The following is a 22,752-nucleotide window of genomic DNA, read 5'->3' on the forward strand; positions in this document are numbered from 1 at the left end:
GATGGGATTTCTCTATTTTTCTAAAAAGAATTTTTTAGTGTCTGAAAGTTAAGGAAACAGATATTTTGGTGCAAGAATTAGAATAATTTAAATAATGTTATCTTATATTGGGTCTTTTATGCGCCTCTATGTCTTAAAATTCCAAGGACTGTGAAAATAAAGTCGGATTGTTTGAAATGTTTAAATAGCAATGGCAAAAAAGAAGAAAAATCAGGAGTTCTATTTTTAATAAGAAAAAGACCCCTATATGTAAGTTATGCTGTTTTGGCAGTAGCGGGTTCAATTAAAAAAAGAAGAAAGAAAACAGTTAAGAAGGTGTAGGTCTAGCTTTCCTTTGAAGGTGTAGATGACTTCGGAAATCAGTAGATTTTTTAGTGTTAAATTTTTCGGAAGAAAAACGCTGTCAAATTTAAGGAATTAGTTTTACCTATTACCTTTCATGGTTTAACGTGGCAACACTGACAGAAAATCGGTATATTCATAAAAATTCGTAATTTTTGGAAATCGTAGAGATTGTAAGAAAATTGCAGTTTTCAGGTGTCAATAGACCTGGCAAAAAATGCTTTTATTTTAATGTCTCTGGTACAGGGTTTCGCTGTTATTATATCAAGGGGTTCACACTTGATAAAGCGACGAAGGTCTAAAATGGGGATAACCATGACAGATTCTGTGCGTAACTCTTTTAAATTAAAATACGTTTCAAGCTAGTCGCATTTTGTGCTGTTTAATGGCTAAAATCCACAAAAAAATTTGTTCATGGTTGATTTCTTCCCCCTAATCTTGTTCCGCGGTACGTGCTTGCTGATGAATATCAAGTAAGTAAAAGCACTTTTTTTTGCTAAATGATCTGGAACTTTTTCGGGAACGAAATATACCCTTAGTTTCCACATTCTGCGACTCACTAAAAACGCAATTCGAACAACGCATTTGTTTTGCAGGAAAAACGCATACAAATCTGTTATTTTTGTTATCCCTGTGCGAATGGTTACACTAGATGTAACATAACCATTTATCATAGAATATTATATGTGTACTGCGAAAGTCCCTTAAAAAGTCCTTTCACACTAGGATACGTAATCATAATCCTCGTTTTCGACTAAAATCATCACAATCATCATAAGCAAGTCATTCAAAAATTAAAAGTGTGGAATGGGGATGGATATTCAAGCTTTGACCAAGCACGATAGGCTTTCTAAGAAACGTTTTCTAATTAATTTTCAAAATTCAATAGTGATTCACCCAGAAATTCCATTTTGTTGCTGCTATGCTTAAATTTTCTATATCATAACATAAGTTAATGTAACGTAACGTTCTAAGCAAAGCTCGAATCCACCTGGCAAGGTCTAAGTTACCGGTAGAAATTTGCTCCGTAAGATTGCACAACCTAACATCTTTATTCATACCACTTTGAAAGGCTTTATAGTGTAGCCTAGCGTCGAAAAGTGCGTTCGTAATGTGAAAGCCGCATAAGTTCAAAAATACTTGGAAAATCGCAGGTATGTTGCGAAAAAATTGCAGCTATCTTTACCTATACAAAATGAGTTTCAGTCCACTTTCTGCAGTTGATTTTGCATCTTTTTAGCCATTCATGATTTGAACCACAGTTTATATAATTATCCACAGTTATATCTAATTATATAAACTGTGATTTGAACACTGAACATACTTAATGTTTTTGGATCGGTAGTAGTTCTTGTGCGTCTATGTTTTAGTCTTTTCTTTAATGAACTCCTCTAGCGTGCATTTCTTTTGTATGTACAAAGGGGATAAAACAATTGTTATTGTTATTGAAAGCGAAACTTGGAAGTAAAAACTGCCCAAGTCTTGTGTAACTTTTCATTAGATCCAAAGAGGAACACGGTTTAAGAAATCAAGTCAAATAGTGAGGAAAAGAGTCATTAAGTCATAACCATAACCGTATAAGGAGGGGGGATCACCTGGTTTAATATATCCCCAACATTTCCCCCCACTCTTTTAAAAGTAACACAAATACGTGTTAACAAATTTGTGCACACAAAAACTTTGATAATCATTAATATTTTTGTTCTAAATCTCCCTTTGATTTTTATTATGTACCCCCCCCTTCCGAATAAAAATCCTGGATACGGCCCAACCTTCCTAGTTTTTTTTGGTAAAGTTCTACCAAATCATATTATTGAGTTAGGAATAAAGTGAATACACCATTCGATGCCTTTTCTTATGCTGATTACAAATATAATAATCATTTCTATTAAAAATTAATTTCAGCCCCCACCCGATGTATACCTAACCGAACCCTGAATTGGCAGATATAGGGAGGGGGGGCTGAAATTCATTTCCGATAGAAATGATTATTATATTCGTAATCAGCATAAAAAAGGCATCGAATGGTGTATTCACTTTTGTCCTAACTCAATAATATGATTTGGTAGAACTTTACCTTTTTTTTTACCTATTTGAGATGACATATCTATTAAGTGTGATAATCAAAAATGATATATGGGTATGAACAAGCGTTTAAAAGGTCAAATGCCAGAAGTATCAGGATAAATTCGAATGTAGTTAATTAAATAAAGTAAAGATTAATACGAACGGCAGATATAGCTAGACGGACAGGAGAATAGAGAGAGGGGAGGGTATGAAGGAGCAGGCAATATAACAGTGCGGAATCATTAACTGGAACTTAAAGATAATCAATCTATAAGAATAAAAACGTAATTGTGATCTAAATACATATTTTCCTGCTTACTAATATTTTTATTTTTAAATATAAAACACAGTTTTATAAATAGAAGTTTAAATATAAATGCTTTTGTAGATAGTTTTAAAACATAACGAAGACGGGATTACATGGAAAATATAAGAAATTAAAAATATAAGAAAAATCTTGGAAGATATATGAACTATCATATATCTTCCATGAAATATTATATATTCAATCCTCAGTCATCCATGAAATATCATGGAAAATATAAGGAACATCTTGAAGAAATCCGTAATTTTCGGATGACTGAGGATTGGAATTCTTTGTGAATTCCGATAGTTGTGAAAATCCCTCCTAATATTTCTACAAGAGTTCTAAGAAGAGTTTTAGACCACCTAATAACGTTTTATAGGCACGAACCTCCAAAAACTTGGACCTGTTAGCACCTATACAAATTATACATTTCCAAGTTCATTAAAGGTGCTTCATTTTACCCAGTAGCTTGTTTTATTTTTTAGGAGGGGGGCTAATATTTTAGTTGTATTATTTAGTAATATTTGGCTGTTTTCCAACATTTCCTCTTGCATCACTAACCTTTCGCAAGTCTTTCTCTAGGACTTATATATCTAAGCGTTGTCCTTGGAAACAAAATGTAACGATTTCCAATGTTCCAGAGAAATTCTTCCCAAATTTAATGGTACGATTCGAATTGGCTTTAGTGTGAGGCACGTGTTTCTATGCGAAGTGACTACATCGGCTTCAAGAGGCTGTTTTCTTTTGTTTCTCAATCAAGGGCTCTTACACAGGGGTCGATAGGATTCTTGAATGACTCGGAAGATCCATGTGCGACTTCAGTGCGAAACACATGTTTCCATGACGAAAGGTTTAGATTGGGTTCTTAGAACCTGTTTTTTGAGCATAATAGGATTCGTAGGAACGGGTATAGGTCCGGTTCCTCGGAGGTTCTTCCAACAAATTTGATTATTAGTGTTCATTTTCTTTGTTTCTCGAATTTTTCTTGGAGGGGGGGGGGTTGGCTCCCCAAGAACCAAAAACCAAAAGTCGCCAGAATTAGCCAAAACCAGAAACGGAGTAGAGAGGAAGTTTCTGGAAGGATACTCTCCTCCCCAAACCCTGAGGACGAAGCAGATACAAATTTAATCGGGAGAGATTGTATCAAAACATCTTAGGTAAGCCACGCATCAATGAATTTTTAGGGTTGGCAATAATAAAGAAAATTTGGGAGGAAGAAGGGCTAACAATAAAAAAACAACACACTTTATTTGTTAATTAGAATCAGAACTAGCCAAAAATTCGAAATTTTTGGATTTTGGGGGAGGGGCAAGGCCAGGCCTGAGGCTCTACGTATATCCCTGCCTGAGATTCTCTCCCATCATATCTAGAACTTGAAACTATGGACCATATTTATTCAATAAAGATATATTGTGCCAATTAGAAATTTGGTATAGGAGGTATAAATTGGTTAAAGCGTACAAAAATAGGCAAATTGTATGAAAACACAGGTTTCCCCTGTATGCACCATTCGTTTGCTATGCGACCCCCTCCCCGTGTACGTGCCAGTAAGGAAGTTGCAAACCTAGGGGCTCCCTAGTGCGGTCATCCCTTCTAAGGCTGACTCCACTGAAGATAAGATTTCTTTCCACATAGGATCCAATTCCTAAATTTAGTAAAGGCAATTCTCATCCATTGAACCGTAGTCACGACCGACTCTTGACTTGGAACAATCATAGGCAGCGCAATCGCGCTGCCTGAGTAAAGAACGATGTATTTATTTTTTTCTTTAAACCAGGGCACTTCGTATCGAAGGAGTTGTCGTAAAAACTCCGAAAAGGGCTCATTCGATTTGGAAATTGGAGTGGCTTGTTCCCTTTTTAATAGTCGACAGTGATTGGAAGGTAACTAACACCCCTTCCACGCCCACTATTTCCCCAAACACAGCAATTCAACATTTTGAGATAGCCATTTTGTTCAGCGTAGTTGAATTCCAGATTGAAATTATGTTATTGAGGAGGATACCCCCCCCCCCCCACATCCCTCACGGCAAGGGTTATAAGTTATGCCCTGGGGGCATATAAGGTTTTTATAGAAAGCGTTGTCGTAGAAACTTAAAAAAGACTCATTCGATTGGAAATTCAAATGCCTAGTGCCCTTTTTAATAGCCCCCCTCTCACGCCCATATTTTCCTCAAACACATCCAATCAAAATTTTGAGATAACCATTTTTTTCAAAGTAGTTGAAATTTCTAGAAATTATGTCTTTGAGGATGAAAACCCCCCACAGCCCTCAGGGCAAGGTTTGTAAGTTATGCCCTGGGGGCAAATAAGGTTTTTATAGAAAGCGTTGTCGTAGAAACTTCAATTGGGAATGTTTCAGTTGGACTGAACAGTTGAAAAATGGTGCTCTGTCGGAATTAAATTAAAAAAAACAAGTTTTTTTTAACTGAAAGTAAGGAGCAACACTAAAACTTAAAACGAACTGAAATTATTCCGTATATGAAAGGAGCTATCCCCTCCTCAACGCTTCGCTCTTTACGCTAAAGTTTTTTATTGTTAAAAAGAGTTGTGAGTCAAACTTTAGCGTAAAGAGTGAGGCGTTGAGGAAGGGATAGCTCCTTTCATATGCGGAATAGTTTCTGTTCGTTTTAAGTTTTAATGTTGCTCCTTACTTTCATTTAAAAAGACTTGTTTTTTGTACTTAATTTTTGAACGTTTTTGAATTAATACAGGTTTTGATTTTGGCTTACCGTACATGAATAATTAAAACAAAATTTGCATATTAATTTTACTTTTATTTGGTTAAATGGCTTTCTCGAAAATTGTTTAATTTAATTTACGAACGCTTTTATTAGTAATAAATATACGTAATTTACGAATTAACTTACATAACGAACTTCTATATTCATATATTTTTAATACGTATATCGCTCTTTACGCTAAAGTTCGAATTTTGTTCCAATTCTTTAAAAATTACCCCTTAATCACAAAGGCCGATAATTATAATAAATAACTCTTATGAAAGTACTAAAAAATCTTTGGCTTAAAGAGCGAGGTATTGACTAGGGGGCGAACCCAATCATATACGTAATAATTTCTGTTCGTTTTAAGTTTTGATGTTAGTCCTTACTTTCAGTTAAAATTTTTTTATTTTATTTAATTGCCGATCGTTTTTTTAAGTAATGCTGGGAAATTTGGCGCCCCTTTCATAGCAATGTCGCTTCCCCCATGAAAACGTGCTCCATGGAAAGATCCTCCCACATAACCTCTGATCCCACCCCACTACCAGAAAAAATCCCCCTGAAAACGTCTGTATACTTCCCAATAACCTATACTATATGTATATATATATATATATATATATATATATATATATATATATATATATATATATATATATATATATATATATATATATATATATATTATCTTTATTTGATGTTTCTCCGGATTGAAATTAAAAAATAAATAATTTTACTGATATATGGAAAATAAACCTATCTATCTATCTATCTATGTCATATATATATATATCTCTCTCTCTCTATATATATATATATATATATATATATATATATATATATATATATATATATATATATATATATATATATATATATATATATATATATATATATATATATATATATATATATATATATATATATATATATATATATATATATATATATATATATATATATATATATATATTTATTATCTTTATTTGATGTTTCTCCGGATTGAAATTAAAAAATAAATTATTTTACTGATATATGGAAAATAAACCTATCTATCTATGTCAACATTGTGTAAAGTAATATCTCTCAGCCCCCCCCCCGGGGACTCTGGGGGATTAAGTCATCCTAAAAGACATATTTATTATATTTTCGACCATGCTGAACAAAATGGCTATCTCAAAATTTTGATCGGGTGACTTTGAGAAAAAATGAGCGTGGGAGGGGGCCTAGTTGCCCTCCATTTTTCGGTCACTTGAAAAGGGCATTAGAGCTTTTAATTTCCGTTCGAATGAGCCACGAACTGTGTCTTTTTTAATAGTTAAAAGTGATTGGAGAGCAACTAACGCCCCTCTCACGCCCACCATTTCGCCAAACGCGTCCAATAAAAATTTTGAGATAGCTGTTTTGTTTAACGTAGTTGAAAGTTCTGGAAATTGGTTCTTTGAGGATGACAACCCCCCTCACAGTCCTCAGGGCAAGGGTTGTAATTTGTGCCCTGGAGGAGTATAAGGTGTTCATAGAAAGTGTTGTCGTAGAAACTCAAAAAGCGCTCATTCGCTTGGAAATTGAAAGGGCTAGTGCCCTTTTTAATTGTCGAAAGTGATTGGAAGGCTTGACATTTTTATATTAAAGATCGATCTGGGTACAATGTATTATTATTATTATTTTTTTTTTTTTGTTTAGACCAGGGCACTTCGTAGCGAAGGAGTTGTCGTAGTAACTTCGAAAAGGGCTCATTCGATTGAAAATAGAACGGGCTAATGCCCTTTTTAATAGTCAAAAGTGATTGGAGGGCAACTAGTCCCCCACCCCCGCCCACCCACCCAATTGTCCGGTATGTTTAAAAAATAAATTTTGCCTTAATATTAAATCAAAATGCACTGTGTTAATGCTAATTCCAAATAAGGCATTTCAGTAGTATCTAAAGAACGAATGAGGGTATTATGTTCAAACTTTCGGGGCTACTTCTGCTCTTAAAATTTAACCAAATAAAAATAGCGTAAGTGTATTAAAGCTATCAAAGAAAGTAAACATATTTTTTTTACGAATGGTATCAAGTTTTCCATTTCTGGTCAACTAGAGGAGGTATGAAACTAAATTAAACACTACTTTTTGTGTCCAGATTTTTAGAAGGGTGTATGTTGTTAAAAATTGCTGAAAATTTTTCTCTATAAAGTCTTAAAAAAACGAAAAGATTTAAAGTATTATTTTCCTTTTCTCTGAAAAGACTATGTCAATATAAAACGAACAGAAATTAATTGAAAAAGCTTTTTCCGCAAAATATGTTTTTCAAAGAAAAGTAAAGAACCTCATTAAACCAAAAACGAGCAAAAATAAAATCAAATAATCTACCAAGTGTGAAACTACCACAAACTAGCATCGATAAATAAATGAAACCCAAAACGAACAGAAATTACAATAAATAACCGAGTCAAACTCAAAACGAGCAGGAATTAACATGAGTAGGGCTCAAAACCCCTATGCCTTTCAATGCCAGAACATAATTTGCACTTTGCTGAAAAAAATACAAATGAATGTGAATTATCAGTTTAATATACAGACAGGGCCGTATCCAGGATTTTTGTTCAGGGGGGGGGGCTTACTAGTTTTTGACTTTTTTGGGTGGGGTTTTACAAATTTTTGACTCAGTTTTCGACTAATTTTACTGATTTTTACCTATGTTTTACTAATTTTTGACTTATTTTCGAGTCGGTCAAAAATTTCGGGGGGGGGGGGGGTTAAAACCGGGTAACGGCCTTGTATACAGATGCTGAAATTTAGTAATCAAAATGTTAATATTATTTGATTTATTAAGGTTATAAAAGTAACAACATTTATATTTTTTTATTTTATTTTTGCTCATTTTTGGTTTAATGGAGTTCTTTACTTTTCTTTGAAAAACTTATTTGTGGAACAAGTTTTTTTTAATTAATTCAGATCTGAGGCTTATCAACGGTGCTTTCTACTTATCAACTGTAGAATCTGATACATTAAAAAGTTTATAGAAAAGCAGATTAAATGACTTGACTTTAAAGGGATCAACAATGGAATGATTAAGGATGTAACACCTTGTTTCTACACATTAGACTTACGTGGGGGTTATAGGGCTGCTTGCCTATACCCCTATAAATTCGAAACTTCCTTAAATTTCCGGGCACTTCTTACTTAGAATGTCATTTTTTTTGTCGTATTCCCCCGCCTGAAATATTTTTTATTTCCTGGAAAAAATCCTACGTAGGTGCCTGTCTTATAAAGGAAAGAAGAAATACAAAGAGACTTAATGATCCTTGAACTGATCAGAGTATAAAGAACATGTTTAATGAATCAACAACCTTTGACTTGGGTTTAAAAACCCATCTACTCTAATGCACCAGGGTCTTTTATTTTTTAACGCGGGGTTCATGAGATTGAAGGGGGGCTCATTGAGTCAAAAGACTTGATTGTGAAAGGATTCGTTCGTGAGCTGAGGGTCTACAAATTGATAAAGGGGCTGCGCACTATGTCGTAAGTATAAACGACCGCGAGCTGTAAATTCAGTTTGAGCCATATCCTCGTTGGGCACGCGCGCTGTAATCTTACCATCTAATATAGGCTATCAGTCGAAGACGAAGTACTATTTGGCTTTGCGTAATAATTTATTGCTAGTTTTGATTATCTTTGTAACCAACTGCTCACAGCAGTAGTAAAAATATACCCAGGAACTCTTTCAGAAAACCGGTTAAACCCGAAATCGTAAGATTTTCGTATTTTGGTTCTATGCTTCTAAAATATTGGCACCTTATTCAATTTAGTTTTCTTTTTTAGGTACCCTTCGTCCATTCGTTCCTCAAGGGGCTACTAAATTAATAACAAAGTAAGTTTTTTTGCAATAATTATTGTAGAAATTCATGTAGGCATACAACTTAAAAAATAAGTAGAATTGTGTTTTGTATGCAATAAATCAATTTTAGTGTCGTGCTACCTGCTCTCTATTCACCTTTGTCCTTAAGCATAAAGCGTCTCCCCCCCCCCTAAATGAGCAATCAGAGTCTTAGAATGGTGCTATTCCTAGAAAAATGGGACAGTTTGAGGCCATCACACACGCTCTTGACCATTTAGCTCTCGTGAAGCTCCGGCCCTGTAAGGATGCTGAATATGAATCCATAGAGAAAAGAGCTCGCCTCAGAAGTAATGCGTTATACTCTCCCATTTTTGCCTTTAGCAAACTTGTTTTTTCTCAGGGTTGACACGTGAAGTTCTGTAAGGATATCAATGAAGTCCTTGCCGTTCTCGTCTCGTATTTGTGGAGTTTTGAAACATAGATTCACCCCATTTCTTTCTCAAGTGATTTAAGAGCAACGTTAACGATCATTTTATCTACATATATGTCTGCTTTCGAATATAGTCACAGCTCAAAGCAATATTCAAACACAAACAGACGCAAAGAAATTAAGAATTGTTTTTACCCAGTATTGTTACAAACTTTTCAAAACCAGCAATCGACCCTATTTGTCACTTGCCTCTGTTCTTTGTTTTATAGAGATAGCCGGGTCGGCAAGTGAACAACTCAAATGAAAGGGGTGGCAATTTTTATTGCATATTTTTACCGTTTTTTTTAATTGATATAACCTGCTGTCTCGCGGTGAATATATGCTATGCTTGTTCTTTCCTTGTTGCTGCAATATGGATATTCTGTTTCCTCCTCGTACGATCGTTTCATTTCTTTTACAAGGCATGATCAGAAGAACATAGTCGCCATGTTTCTTTTCTCTGTTCAATTTTCTTCATTTTACTCTATTCGGCTTTGGCGACATTTTTGTTTCATAAATTACAAATATATTTTAATTTGTTCCACCTGCGCTGCTTCTTCTTTTGTGTACTAAATTATTTTAGACACGGATCGCTGAATTTCCGGTTCAGTTACAAATAAAGTATCTATCCATCTACTTGTTTGTTTTTCTTATTTAATTGTCCCGCCTGTAAAAACGATAAAAGGCTGTCTTTGCATAAAGTGTAATTATTTTACCAGAAATACAGTGGAATATATTTCCATTGCTCTGCCGATGATACTGGATCATCAACGTGATAAATTTACAATTTAAGTTTAGTAAATTGTATTTTGAATTTTGTGCAGCTAGGTAGCTCGTCCATTTTCGAGTAGCTAGATAGCTCTTCGGAAGTCGACGATTGATGGCATAGGGTTCATGACCATAATTACACGGTCAATCCAGCCGCGTAAGGAATATTTCTTCTTGTCAGAGGGGTACATAATTTGAGAGGTGCAAATTCGAAAATAGCACAAAGTATGCGAGCAATATGGTAAAGGTGAAAAAAACATTGATTTGGAGGGGAGTTGGGGGGACTTCCTTTGAAGGGTTTACCGTATTAACATGCCTGAGTCAAGCTACCTGTGGTGACTCCAATACTAGCCTTATTGTTGCCAATAATTTTTCGAATAACAAAATTCTGGGTTTCGAAATTCTTTTCGGAAGCCCTTCAGATTTAAACTCAAACTGAACACATTAATGAGCTGAATTATCATTGTTAATATGGCAATATGGCTGGTAATTAAAGTCATTTAAAATTCAAGCAAGTTCCCATGTAATTTATTTTACCCATAAAGAATGTGTTTTGATCTTTCTTAGCCAAGGGGCCGCCTAAAATGATCTTAAAATATCCAGGTAACGTGATTCTGGGTAGCTGACTATTCTGGTTTAGAAGGAATTTGTATCCTAAGGAAATTTTTATTCTCCGAATTCGGTGTCTTGACCAGCGTTGACAACGCTTTGAAATAAACTGTACTAGTTCCCTGACTAAAACTGTACCGCAAGTGACTAATTTGTACCATCTAAACCCCAGGCAAAAAATTTGCCGTAGGAAGAATAAAATTGTTCGGTGAAATAAAACTTGCTAGAGATATCTGAGTAAAAAAGAGCAAGCAAAACCAATATGTAACGGAAAATTTGATTGTGCCAAAAAATGTCCAAATGTACCGCATTGTACCAGGACCTATAAATTATACCAACAACGGTACAATTGTACCGCGTTGGCAACACTGATCTTGACTAGTGAAAATTAGATGAGGAGTGCAAACTTGAAAAACACACAAATTCCTCGATATCTAGCTTCAATATTTACGCAGACTCGAGCCTTTTTAATTGCGCAACCGATATAATCAAACATTGCGTTATCGAGTTCGTAGTTGTCAATCTCGTCACTTGTTCTGTCTATAATTAAAAACATACTATTGATTTGGAGGGGGAATAGGGATTATCTTTCTATATTCTTTTTTTTTACATCTGAGAAGGGAGGTCTAAAGCGCTTGGTACTTATGTATTATACTGCCAATACTCAAGAAGTGAAGTTAGGTTAATCCTAATGAAAAATACCAGAACATAATGAAATATAATACTTTAGAAACAAATTTGGGCTATGTTTTTGCATATTAGGGGGTGGGGGTAACCTAAACTAACCTACCCCCTCCCCCTAATGTGCAAATATGTATAGCCCAAATTATATAATTCCAATGTATTCTGTCACCCGCCAGTTTTCCACTGAGCGTAAACTAATAGTTTCTTGATACAGACAAATAAAACCGGTTTGTTTTCGAGTTTTACACAGCGTAAACTTGAATGTTTGCGGTATCAAACAGTTCGAGTTAACGAACTGTAAGTACGGAGCGACCCGGCTCAATTGTAACCGAAACTATAGAAAACATGTTTTTGATACCAATATATATTTCAAAAGAATCAAATTTTAATGATGATTTAAAATATAAAAGTTTCATTAAGTTTAGTGATACCAATCAAAAGTTAAGCGACTGAGAAAATTCTGCTGATTTTCAAAAAAATGGGGACATACCCCCTAAAAGTTATAGAACCTTAATGAAAATCACACCATCATATTCAGAGTATCAGAGAACCCTACTGTAGAGGTTTCAAGCTCCTATCTACAAAAATGTGGAATTTCACATTTTTTGCCAGAAGAAAGATCACGGATGCGTGTTTATTTGTTTGTTGTTTTTTTTTTTTTTCTAGGGGTGATCGTATCGACCCAGTGGTCCTAGAATATCGTGGGAGGGCTCATTGGAACGGAAATTAAACGTTCTAGTGCACTTTTTAAGTGACCAAAAAAAATGGAGGGCAACTAGGCCCCCTCCCACGCTTATTTTTTTCCCAAAGTCACCCGATCAAAATTTTGAGATAGCCATTTTGTTCAGCATGATCGAAAATATGATAAATATGTCTTTTAGGATGACTTAATCCCCCGAAGTTCCCAGAGAGAGGGCTAAATGTTATTAAATTTACCCAATGTTAAAATAGTTTGGGTTATGGGTAAGTATACATAATTTTTTTGTAGGTTTTTTTCTGGTAGGGGTAGGTTAGGGTGGGGCGGGGGTTATGTTGGAGGATCTGTTCATGAAGGAAGTTTTCATGGGGGAAGGGAAATTGCCATGAAGGGGGCGCCGGACTTGCCAGCATTATTTATTGGTTATTGGGAAGTATACAACCATTTTCAGGAAGGATTTTTTCTGGAGGGGGGGGCTAGAGGAGGGGGTTACTCTGGAGAATATTTCCGTGGAGGATGTTTCTTTGGGGTTAGGGACATTTCTATGAAGGGGGCGCCGGATTTCCAAGTATTATTTAAGAAACGATCAGAAATTAAATATAAAAAAAACAAGTTTTTTCAACTGAAATGTAAGAAGGAATATTAGAACTTAAAACGAACAGAAATTATAATGTATATGAGGGGGTTCTCCCCCAAGTCAAAAACTCGCTCTTTACGCTACAGTTTTTTTTATTGCTTTCAAAAGAGCGATCGATTCTAATTAAACGGCCATTGTGATTCAGGGGTTTGTGTATCAAAATTTTTTTTAACTTTTAACGTAAAGAGCGTGGTATTGACTAAGGGGAGAACCCCTTCATATAAGTAATAACATATACGTAATAAAAAAAACAATAAAAAACCAAGCGATACGGCTCAATAGTAATCGAAACTTTTAAAAACGAAATTTTGATGTCAATAAATGTATCAAAAGAATGTGTTTATAATGCTGATCCTAAATATATAAATTTAATTAAGTTTAGTATTACTCATCAAAGGCTACGAGCCTGAGAAAATTTACTCGATATTTTAAAGAGGGGGGAAACATCCCCTACAAATGAAAGAATTTTAATGAAAATCACACCGTCAGATTCAGCGTATCTGAAAACCCTATTACATAGGTTTCAAGCTCAAATCTGCAAAAATCTGCAACTTTGTATTTTTCGCCAAAAGAAAAATATACGAATATAGAAGTTAGTTACGTAAGTTAATTTGTAAAGACATCCATTTAGAAAAAGAAAAGTAAAATTTTTATACAAATAAAAGCCGCATTAACTAAAAAACGATCAGAAATTAAATAAAAAAAACAAGTTTTTTAAACTGAAAGTAGCCTAAGGAGCGACATTAAAACTTAAAACGAACAGAAATTATTCCGTATATGGAAGGGGCTTTCCCCTCCTCAATGCCTCGCTCTTTACGCTAAAGTTTGACTCTGTCTCACAACTCTATTTTTTAAAATAATAAAAAACTTTAGCGTAAAGAGCGAGGCGTTGTGTAGGGAACAGCCACTTTCATATACGGACTCATTTCTGTTCGTTTTTAGTTTTCTGGTGGCGCCGTACTTTAAGTTTAAAAAAAGTGTTTTTTTTTATTTAATAATATATAAGTACCAAACGCTGTATTCAACTTGCGCTGCCACGCAGTTACGTGTTCAACAACTCGTCATAATTCCGCAATTGGCTAACCTATGCCCAAATCGTTTGAACTTTGGTTCTGGGACGATACAGTTAGGACCCCCCCCCCCCCCCGAGATTTGTCAGAAGGACCCAGCTTGAAATCTATATCATGGCCTAAAAATACTAAGCTAAGCTGAAAACGATTGAGCTTTGGTTTTGTCCCGGTGAAGTTATGGACCCCTTCCTCTTGAAATGCGTCAGAAGCATCAAAAATTTGTTTAAAGGAATTTGCTTACTTTTTTATGGGTCGGACAAAATTTTGTGGGGGAGGGGAGGATCAAACCAGGTATCTCCCTTCTGGATACGGCCTTGCCATCAACAGTACTATCAGGCCTATGGGTTGTATCTGACATTTTTACTTATAAGATGATTGCAAAAAACGCTTGTTAAGCTGTTTGTCGACGGGAGGATCAGTAGGATAATATAGATCAGGGGGATCGAAGTGTCTGATACGTGCATTGCCCTGCTGATACTACATTTGAGAACAGCTTAACAAGCGGCTTTCTGCAATTATCACAGAAGTGGGAAATGTCAGATACGACTTTTATGGATGGCAGCAATGATAATCTTGGATGGAATTGCAACTTCTTACCTTCAACCGTAGATCTGACGTTCCTACTGAAGCTTAATTAGTCGCTTTGTATGACAGGTGTTGTATAAGAAAAAAAATCGTTTTTAATGGATTCGTTATTATAGTGTGAAATGGGTCCGTTTAGTCCAGATTTAAAGAGATTCCCATAAAGAAAGAAGAAACTTGATAAGATAAATCGAAGAATTTTAGAGAAACATCAGAGTAGTATTTCGGAAGTTTAAAACGGTGTTTTCGTCATATTGCCGTCATTGCAACACAACGCAACCTTTCGTAACAAATCCATACAATTCTCTTCCTGATTTGTTTAAAGTTTACGACTTGTCCTTTGCTAAAATAATAAAAAGGAAAATGGTTACGAACTGGATCGAAATACCATCAGGACTTATGAGAAACTAAAGGGAGTTCACGGGACTTATGCATGAATTTGTTCAGGTGTAGAACTCTGAATTTTTAGAACTTTTGGCCATTTTCTAAGGACTTTTATCCGAATTTGGCGTCCTAACTAGAAAAAAAATACACCAGTGTAAACTTTTAAAAACAATCAAATTCCTGAATTTCTAGCATGTTTACGAATATCCTAAATATTTACGCAGACTCGGGCTTTTTTGATTGTGCAACCAGATATAATCAAACATTAAGTTATTGAATTCTTAGTCGGCAATCTTACTCCACTTATTCTGTCGACAATTAGAAACATAGTATTGATTTGGAGTGGGAGTAAGGATTCCCTTTATGCATTTTTGGTGCAATCCCATTTTATGGGCCTCTGGGCCTAATCACTGTAGACTAGGCAATGATAAAACCCGTTTTTCACGTCTTAACTGTTATAGAGCAGGCACTGATATCAAGGTTTTTATTGCGTATACGATATTAAACTGTGGTTTTAGGAGTTTAAATGGGGGAAAAGGTACCTAGGTTAGGTTAGGTTACGTATTTAATATATGCAATGCTTTACCCCCACCCCCCTATGTGCAAACATATAGCCCAAATTTGTTTCTAAAATATTATATATTCTTCCTATTTTATTTTATTTCATTAGCATCAACCAAACTTGAATTTTTAGAGGCCCCAAAAATTGGATAGTACCATATTTTTTTTTACATATGAAAAGGGAAATCTATTTTTACACCTGGGAAGAAAGGGCTAAAATGTTGTATTTAACTTACATAACCCAACATCTACGTGTACATCATTTCGTAAAAATTCCATGGTACAACCCCATTATCCGGGCCTCTCGGCTTAATCACTATAGACTGGCAATTATAAAACCCGTTTTGTGACGTCTTAACTGTTGTAGAGCAGGCAATGATAGCAAGGTTTTCATTGCGTATACGATATTAAACTGTGTTTTTTTGGATTTTAGGGGGGTGGGAGGTCCCTAGGTTAGGTATTTAATATATGAAATGCTTTTTCCCCCCCCCTTAATGTGCAGATATATAGCCGAAATTTGTTTCTAAACTGTTATATATTCATCCTATTTCATTTTGTTTTATTAGCATTAACCAAACTTGACTTTTTAGAGAGGCCCGGATAATGGGAAAGTACCAATTCCATTACTTGCTTAGCTAAGCCCAAATCAATTGAACTTCCGCTTTGCCCGATGCAATTATGGATCTCCCCCTCCCTGATATTTATCAGAAAGTCCCACCTCGGAAACTACCTTGTGGCCTAAAATGCGCTTTTTCTATTCCAATAGAAATTTTTCTATGCCTAATCTAAGCGGCAATCAGTGCGTAATATAAGGCAACTACGGAGTCTTACCATCAACAGTAGAACTGATAGGCCTATTTGTGCTTAATTCATTTCATCACTGTAGGCCTAAAGGTTGTATTTGACATTTGTCAGATACAGCCTTTAGGCATGACACCGATGATGATCTTGGGGTTATGCGGGGGGGGGGGGAGGTAATTTTTCGGAGCTGGTTTTACAAAAAGTTTACAAAACGCATCGAAAATTTGTTTATGTGTAAGTTGCTTACTTTTTTACGAGTCGGGCAAAGATTTCGGGGAAGGGGGTTGAAACCCGGTATCTCTCCTCTGGATACAACCTTGCAGTCAACAGTACCATCAGGCCTAAAGGTTGTATCTGACATTTTCACACTTATAATTGCAAAAACTCGCTTGTTAAGCTGTTGTCAATGGGAAGATCAGCAGGATAATATAGATCCCGCTTGTTAAGCTGTTGTTAATGGGAGGATCAGCAGGGTAATAACCCGCTTGTTAAGCTGGGTACTTGTGTCCTATAGCCACCACACTCAAGTTCTGTAAAGAAGTGAAATTTGGTTAATGCTAATGAAATAAAACAAAATATGGTGAAATATAATACTTTGTCAACAAAATTATGAAAACTACAACAAAGAATTATGGGAGGGGGGCCGCCCAGGCCGCATTATATTAAATACGTAACCTAACCAAACAAAATATACCAACTAAATATTTAATTAAAATATAGCTACAATTTAGCTTCCCACCGAGTCGAAGCTAATATTGTCTCATATAAAGACCAGAAAAACCGGTTATTGTCTCATATTCCCGATACAAGATCTTGAGTATGGTGGCTATAAGACAAAATTACCTTAAGCTGCTGTCAATGGCAGGATAAGCTGGATATATGATTGATGCATACACTACCCTGCTGATACTCCCTTTGAGAACAGCTTAGCAAGCCTTTCTACAGTTATCTCAGAAGAGTGAAAATGTTAGATACGATCTTTAGGTATGACATTGACAATAATCTTACCTTCAATTGTAGATCTGACGGCCCTGAGACATTATTTTAGTGTGAAATGGGTTTTCTTTGCCCAGACGTAAAGAAATCCCCCCCCTCCCGAAAACAAAAACTTCATAAGATAAATCGAGGGATTTTTGAGAAAGGTCAGAGTGTAGGATTTCGCAAGTTTGAAACGGTGTTTTCATTATATTGCCAAGATTCACTATATTTCGTAACAGATGAAGGCTTGTCTTCCTGATTTGTATTAAGTTTCGGCTTTTCCTTTGCTAAAATCGTAGAAAGGAAAATGGTTACGAACTCAATCGAAATACCTTAAATTTGAGAATTTCATCGAGACTTAAAGGGGTTCTAAGGACTTACGTATGAATTTGTTCCAAGTGAGGAGAGGCCCACTTGCCGCTGTCGGATGTACACCTTAAGATGCCACACAGTTCCGCCACGCTTGGTACAGTTACGCTACGTTTGGCACGTGCAAGCTGGCGAACATGATTTCTGAAATTTCCCTTCCCCCCCATTGGTTCCAAGGGTAAGAGAGTAGAATTTTGAAAAAAGTAGAAAACATACGAATTATTTGTCTACTTTCTTATAACTTTCAAGAATTGTAGTTCATTATAAATTTGCCTGGTAACATTCCTCCTTCTCTTCTAACATCTGAAACATACACAGGAAATGAATTTAATTTTTTTTTGCAATTTTAAGGGACTGCAATTATTTATTCTAGATTCTTCATATAATGCCGCTGCATTCCTTGGCTGTTTTTCTTTAGCTATTCTCCTTCCCCCTCGTCATCCGAAATAAGTAACTTTGTATGGCCCTGCTTAACTTCAATGACTATTTATAATCACTTAGTATTTCAAAGTTCGCAAGTTTTTGCTTGTTAACATTCTTCTCTTTCTTATTGTATATGACGTACATGGTAATAGCCTTAAGACTTGCCCCCCGGAATAAAAAGATTTCCACGATCTTTCCGACAGTTTCTCTGAAATTTCTATATAACACTTCTCCTTTTTTTTTGCTGTTTTTTACCCCCTACAGCCGAAACGCATCTCTGTTTCGAGAAATTCCTAACTTAAATGCCATGTTTGCCCGAATTTTCTTAAGATTTTGCCACAATTCATAATATTTTGCCACATTAACAGCCTGGTTTCTTTGGTGGAACTAATGATTAGTAAACTTAGTAAACTGGTTTATTAGCTTTATTTGCCGTTATTCTTCCCTTTGAACTTGTAACCCCAATTCCATAAATTTTGTTTTGAACAAGGGCGTTTATCTCCTTTTTTATTATTGCTAAGATTGACAAGTTAATTGTTAATTTGTTGTTTTGAGCATGACTTTTAAAAATGGAACAAATCACGCTGACTTAGTTTCTGGCACAACGTTTTAAGCTTTTTCGGTTTAATATAGAATTGCATATTCTTCTTTCAAAAATCTTTAGCCATTTTCTCCAAAAGTAGTGCGCATGACTGTCACATATGTCATAATATTACACATGACATATTACATGTTGTCATAATGCTAAAACATAATGTGTTTGTAAGTTAACCAGCACAAGACTATGTAGTCTATGTTACAAGAAATGCTACTGGAAAATGCTTTAAGCACTAAGGCCGTAAGAATAAAATAAATTTTTGCTTCCCTGGATCGTTTTAAGGTATATTCACACCTGAAAGTCATGATTTTCTAAGATTTGGTTTTTGGTGATTTAAAAATTATTAACTCTCTGAGGCAGTACCACATTTTTATCAATATTTCCACGTTGATTCGTGAAAATAAATAAGCAAAGATAATTAGTTAAATTTGACAATGCTTTTACGTTTGAAATCAAGAAAGGAAAGGATATAATAAATGAAAAATAAGATCAAATGGGTAAGAAAACGAGGATTTTTTCAGCCAGTGGCAAAGTATGAAGACGAAGAGCAAGCAAATACTTCAACAAGGACATCCGTATATATATATATATATATATATATATATATATATATATATATATATATATATATATATATATATATATATATATATATATATATATATATATATATATATATAACCTTTCGAAGTCAACCTAGCAAGAGCAGAATAGGTAATGAATAAAAAAAAAAAAAAAAAAAAAAAAAAAAAAAAAAAAAAAAAAACGGCCAGCCATAAGTGAAAGAAAATTCACCAATTGGATTGACTAAGTATTTTTTGCCTGGCAATAGACTTAGCCATTCTGCTACTTTGATTTTGATTAGATATGCAGACAGGTTGTCTTAAATTACTGACATGCTTTATTTACGACAATGCTTTTCACCCGAGGCGGTCTTACTGGTGTGCGGGGCCTTGTGCAGCCGCCACTGCGCGAGGCCAGACGTCGTGGTAATAATATAGCGGGAGGAATAATAATGTAGCCTCCAGCGGGAGCGATAACTATGTGATTTCCGGGGTTCAGCGGGAACATTGTGGCTTCGACAAGACGACAGATAATAACTGTGTAACGACGAAGGATGCTGCTTACGTTCTATCGCTTGTTAGTTATTCTTCGCGAAGGACAAAAGAAAAGGACATTTATCTGGTAATCAGGGCATAAAGGCCCTCTAAAAAAGGGGCAAAACTCCGGCACTGCCGTTCACCCTTCAAAATTCAAATATTCACCTTCTATTGGTTTCCTATAACTCCAACTTCAAAGGAAAGCTGCGCCTTCTTAAGCGGTTCAGTTGCATAATTTTTTAGCTCATTTTTATTGATTTTTCAACAACGCTCCTTTTGTTTAATTTATCATTTGCTACTTCCAAAAACTGTATAACTGCCTATGGAAGTCTTTTTCATTAAAGGTGGAGTTCCTAATTTTTTCTAATTTTCTAAGATGTGTAAATTTGTTTAAGTTTCCACTAATTTACAGATGTGTAAATTTGTTTTTGTTTAAGTTAATTTAAGCAATCAGATTTCATTTTCACTGCCCTTGGTACTTAAGCTCAACCGCCATTTAGTATCTCCACTACCTTCCAAAAAACACCAGTTTATAATAAATAAAAAAAGTCATAAACATAGGAATAGTATAATAATACCAGCAGGGCCGTATCCAAGATCCTTTTTCTGGGGGTTTTGCACAAGGATTGTTTTTTTTTGGGTGGGGGGGGGGGTACACAAAAAACTTCAAAAAACGCATAAAAAATTTGTTTATATCCATTTTTGTTACGCTTTTACGAGTGAGACAAATGTTTTTTTTTTTTGGGGGGGGGGGTTCAAGCCTCATACCTCTCCCATAGATACGGCCTTGAATACCAGTTTTCATAGGTTTTAATTAAAATATATTCTGAGAAAATATTACTAAAATCTTATTTTTATATTTTGACAGTATTTTTTCAATGATTTTTTTTCCGTAAACATAAATGTTAGGGATTGGTCGTTACAGAAAAGATTTAAAAGGGGGTCCACAAGGACAATCACAAGGGAAGAGTAAAACATTCATACGATCTGATCGTTTGACTGAAAATATCATTGGCAAGTCTTTACGCAGAACCGAGACAAATCTCATTGACTGCATCAGTGACGTCAATGAGAGGGGGGCTTGTGATTTCCCACCTGAATTTTAAAACTGTCTTTTTTGGGGTGTTTTTCTTTTTGTTATTTTCATTGAAAAAAATCTTTATTTACTTTAATTGAAAGAAATGGAAAACGGACGAATCCCCCTCTATATTTAAAAAACAAATTTTGCCCCCTCGTAAATTTTCGGGGAATTGTCGCCACTGGACCGCTTGATGTGGATTTATGCTTCATCTTATTTAAGCGAATAGTCGCCAGAATTATTTTGGGATGTATGTGGCTTGAAAGATATCGGAATTAGAGCTCCGACTTTGCTAGGTTTTAAGTCGAGACGTGTATTTCATAGGTCTTAGCTTGGTAATACCTACTTATGCTTACTATTTTTTTTTCGTCGTTACTGCTGAATTATCAATAGAACAATGTAATCTATGATATAATGCCTTCTCTATATTCTGTTTGTAATTATTTAAATAAAATTGGGATTTGCTAAGTTTCTATTTAAGTCTAGCTTCATTTAATAGTTTTTTTTTTTAATAAATCAACCATAATCAACCGTAATCAACCATAGGGTGCTTATTAAATTTTCTGTTTTATTATTGTTAAAATGAACTGGTATGTTTTTGCTATTTTTGTTATGGCATGTTTTTATATGTTTTATATGTTATGCTGTTTTTTTTTGCTATCTTTGTTTACCTGCGCATTTTCAGTTTTAGGCGACTATAGTTTGAAATTGAAGTTGAAATTGAATTAGAGTTGCCGCAAAAGGATTATAGGGGATTTCAGGCCCTGGAAAATATGCTAACGCTCAAAGTGGATTTTCGAAAAAATATAGAATCTTCGGGGGCCCTTGTTTATCCATCCGAGGCTTTGGTGGAAATCTTTTGAAGCAAATGTGGGGAACCCCTCTTCCATGAGCTCACATGAATTTGCCAATTTGCATTATCTGTGTAGGAGAGTCTTGCTTCATAACGCATTTTCTCTTATGATAATACATAGAAGAGTGTTTACAGATGAAGATGTACGAATATAAAAGTTGCACTTTATTTTGGATTTTTTTTTTTACTGAAAATGTTACAAGTTTCAAATTTTAACCCAATCGTAGTTTTATTACAAATGATTCTTTTTAACTCAATCTTTAAATTTTTAGTGACATTTTAAGCTTGTGATATGGTTTCTGTAATTATTTTGAAAATTTTCATGTTCACTTATTTTCTTTTTAAATTACTTCTTTTTAAATTAAAATGAATCTGTATTTTTAAAGTAACATGGCAAAATTAAATCGACGAGAAAAAGTAAAAATTAAATAAATAAAAAGGGTTTCCCATGATTCATCAAAAAAAAGAAAAACAAAAGAAAACACGGAATATGCTACACAGAAATAGTGAGTTTATCTTTAAAAAAATGTTGTGTCTAAAAGTTTCTCCTTCATTCGACTGGCTTGAAATTTCACACAAAAGAACCAATCAGGTTTTTGAATAATAAACCTATGCATTCGTCGTATGAAACAAATTCATTTGATGCAAATTCCCAGATTAATACACTTGTAAAATCAATTTTGTTTTAAAAATGCAAGGTTATTTTTTTCTCCAGGAGTAGGAATAATTTGATTGGTTTACAAAATTCCATCCCAAAATAAACCAATGGAGTTCGAGGACAGTTTTTAAAACGGAAGTATAGGAGAGTAATCTCTCTTTTTTCTTTGGTATGT

The 22,752-nt window shown here is 34.8% G+C and overlaps 1 protein-coding gene across 1 annotated transcript in view; it reads left to right on the plus strand.

Moving 5' to 3' along the window:
* LOC148949243 (sodium/potassium-transporting ATPase subunit alpha-B-like) overlaps positions 1 to 22,752 on the plus strand; it is a 156,493-nt gene that overhangs the window by 11,225 nt on the left and 122,516 nt on the right. The window contains exon 2 of the mRNA XM_089092660.1: positions 9,243 to 9,291. The gene's annotated coding sequence lies outside the window, so the exon portion shown is untranslated. The remainder of the gene's footprint in view (positions 1 to 9,242; positions 9,292 to 22,752) is intronic.

This window comes from Artemia sp. Qi Xiang Cuo, chromosome 8 (assembly GCF_049724085.1).
Source record: "Artemia sp. Qi Xiang Cuo chromosome 8, ASM4972408v1, whole genome shotgun sequence".
In the NCBI taxonomy this organism is placed as follows: Eukaryota; Metazoa; Arthropoda; class Branchiopoda; order Anostraca; family Artemiidae; genus Artemia; species Artemia sp. Qi Xiang Cuo.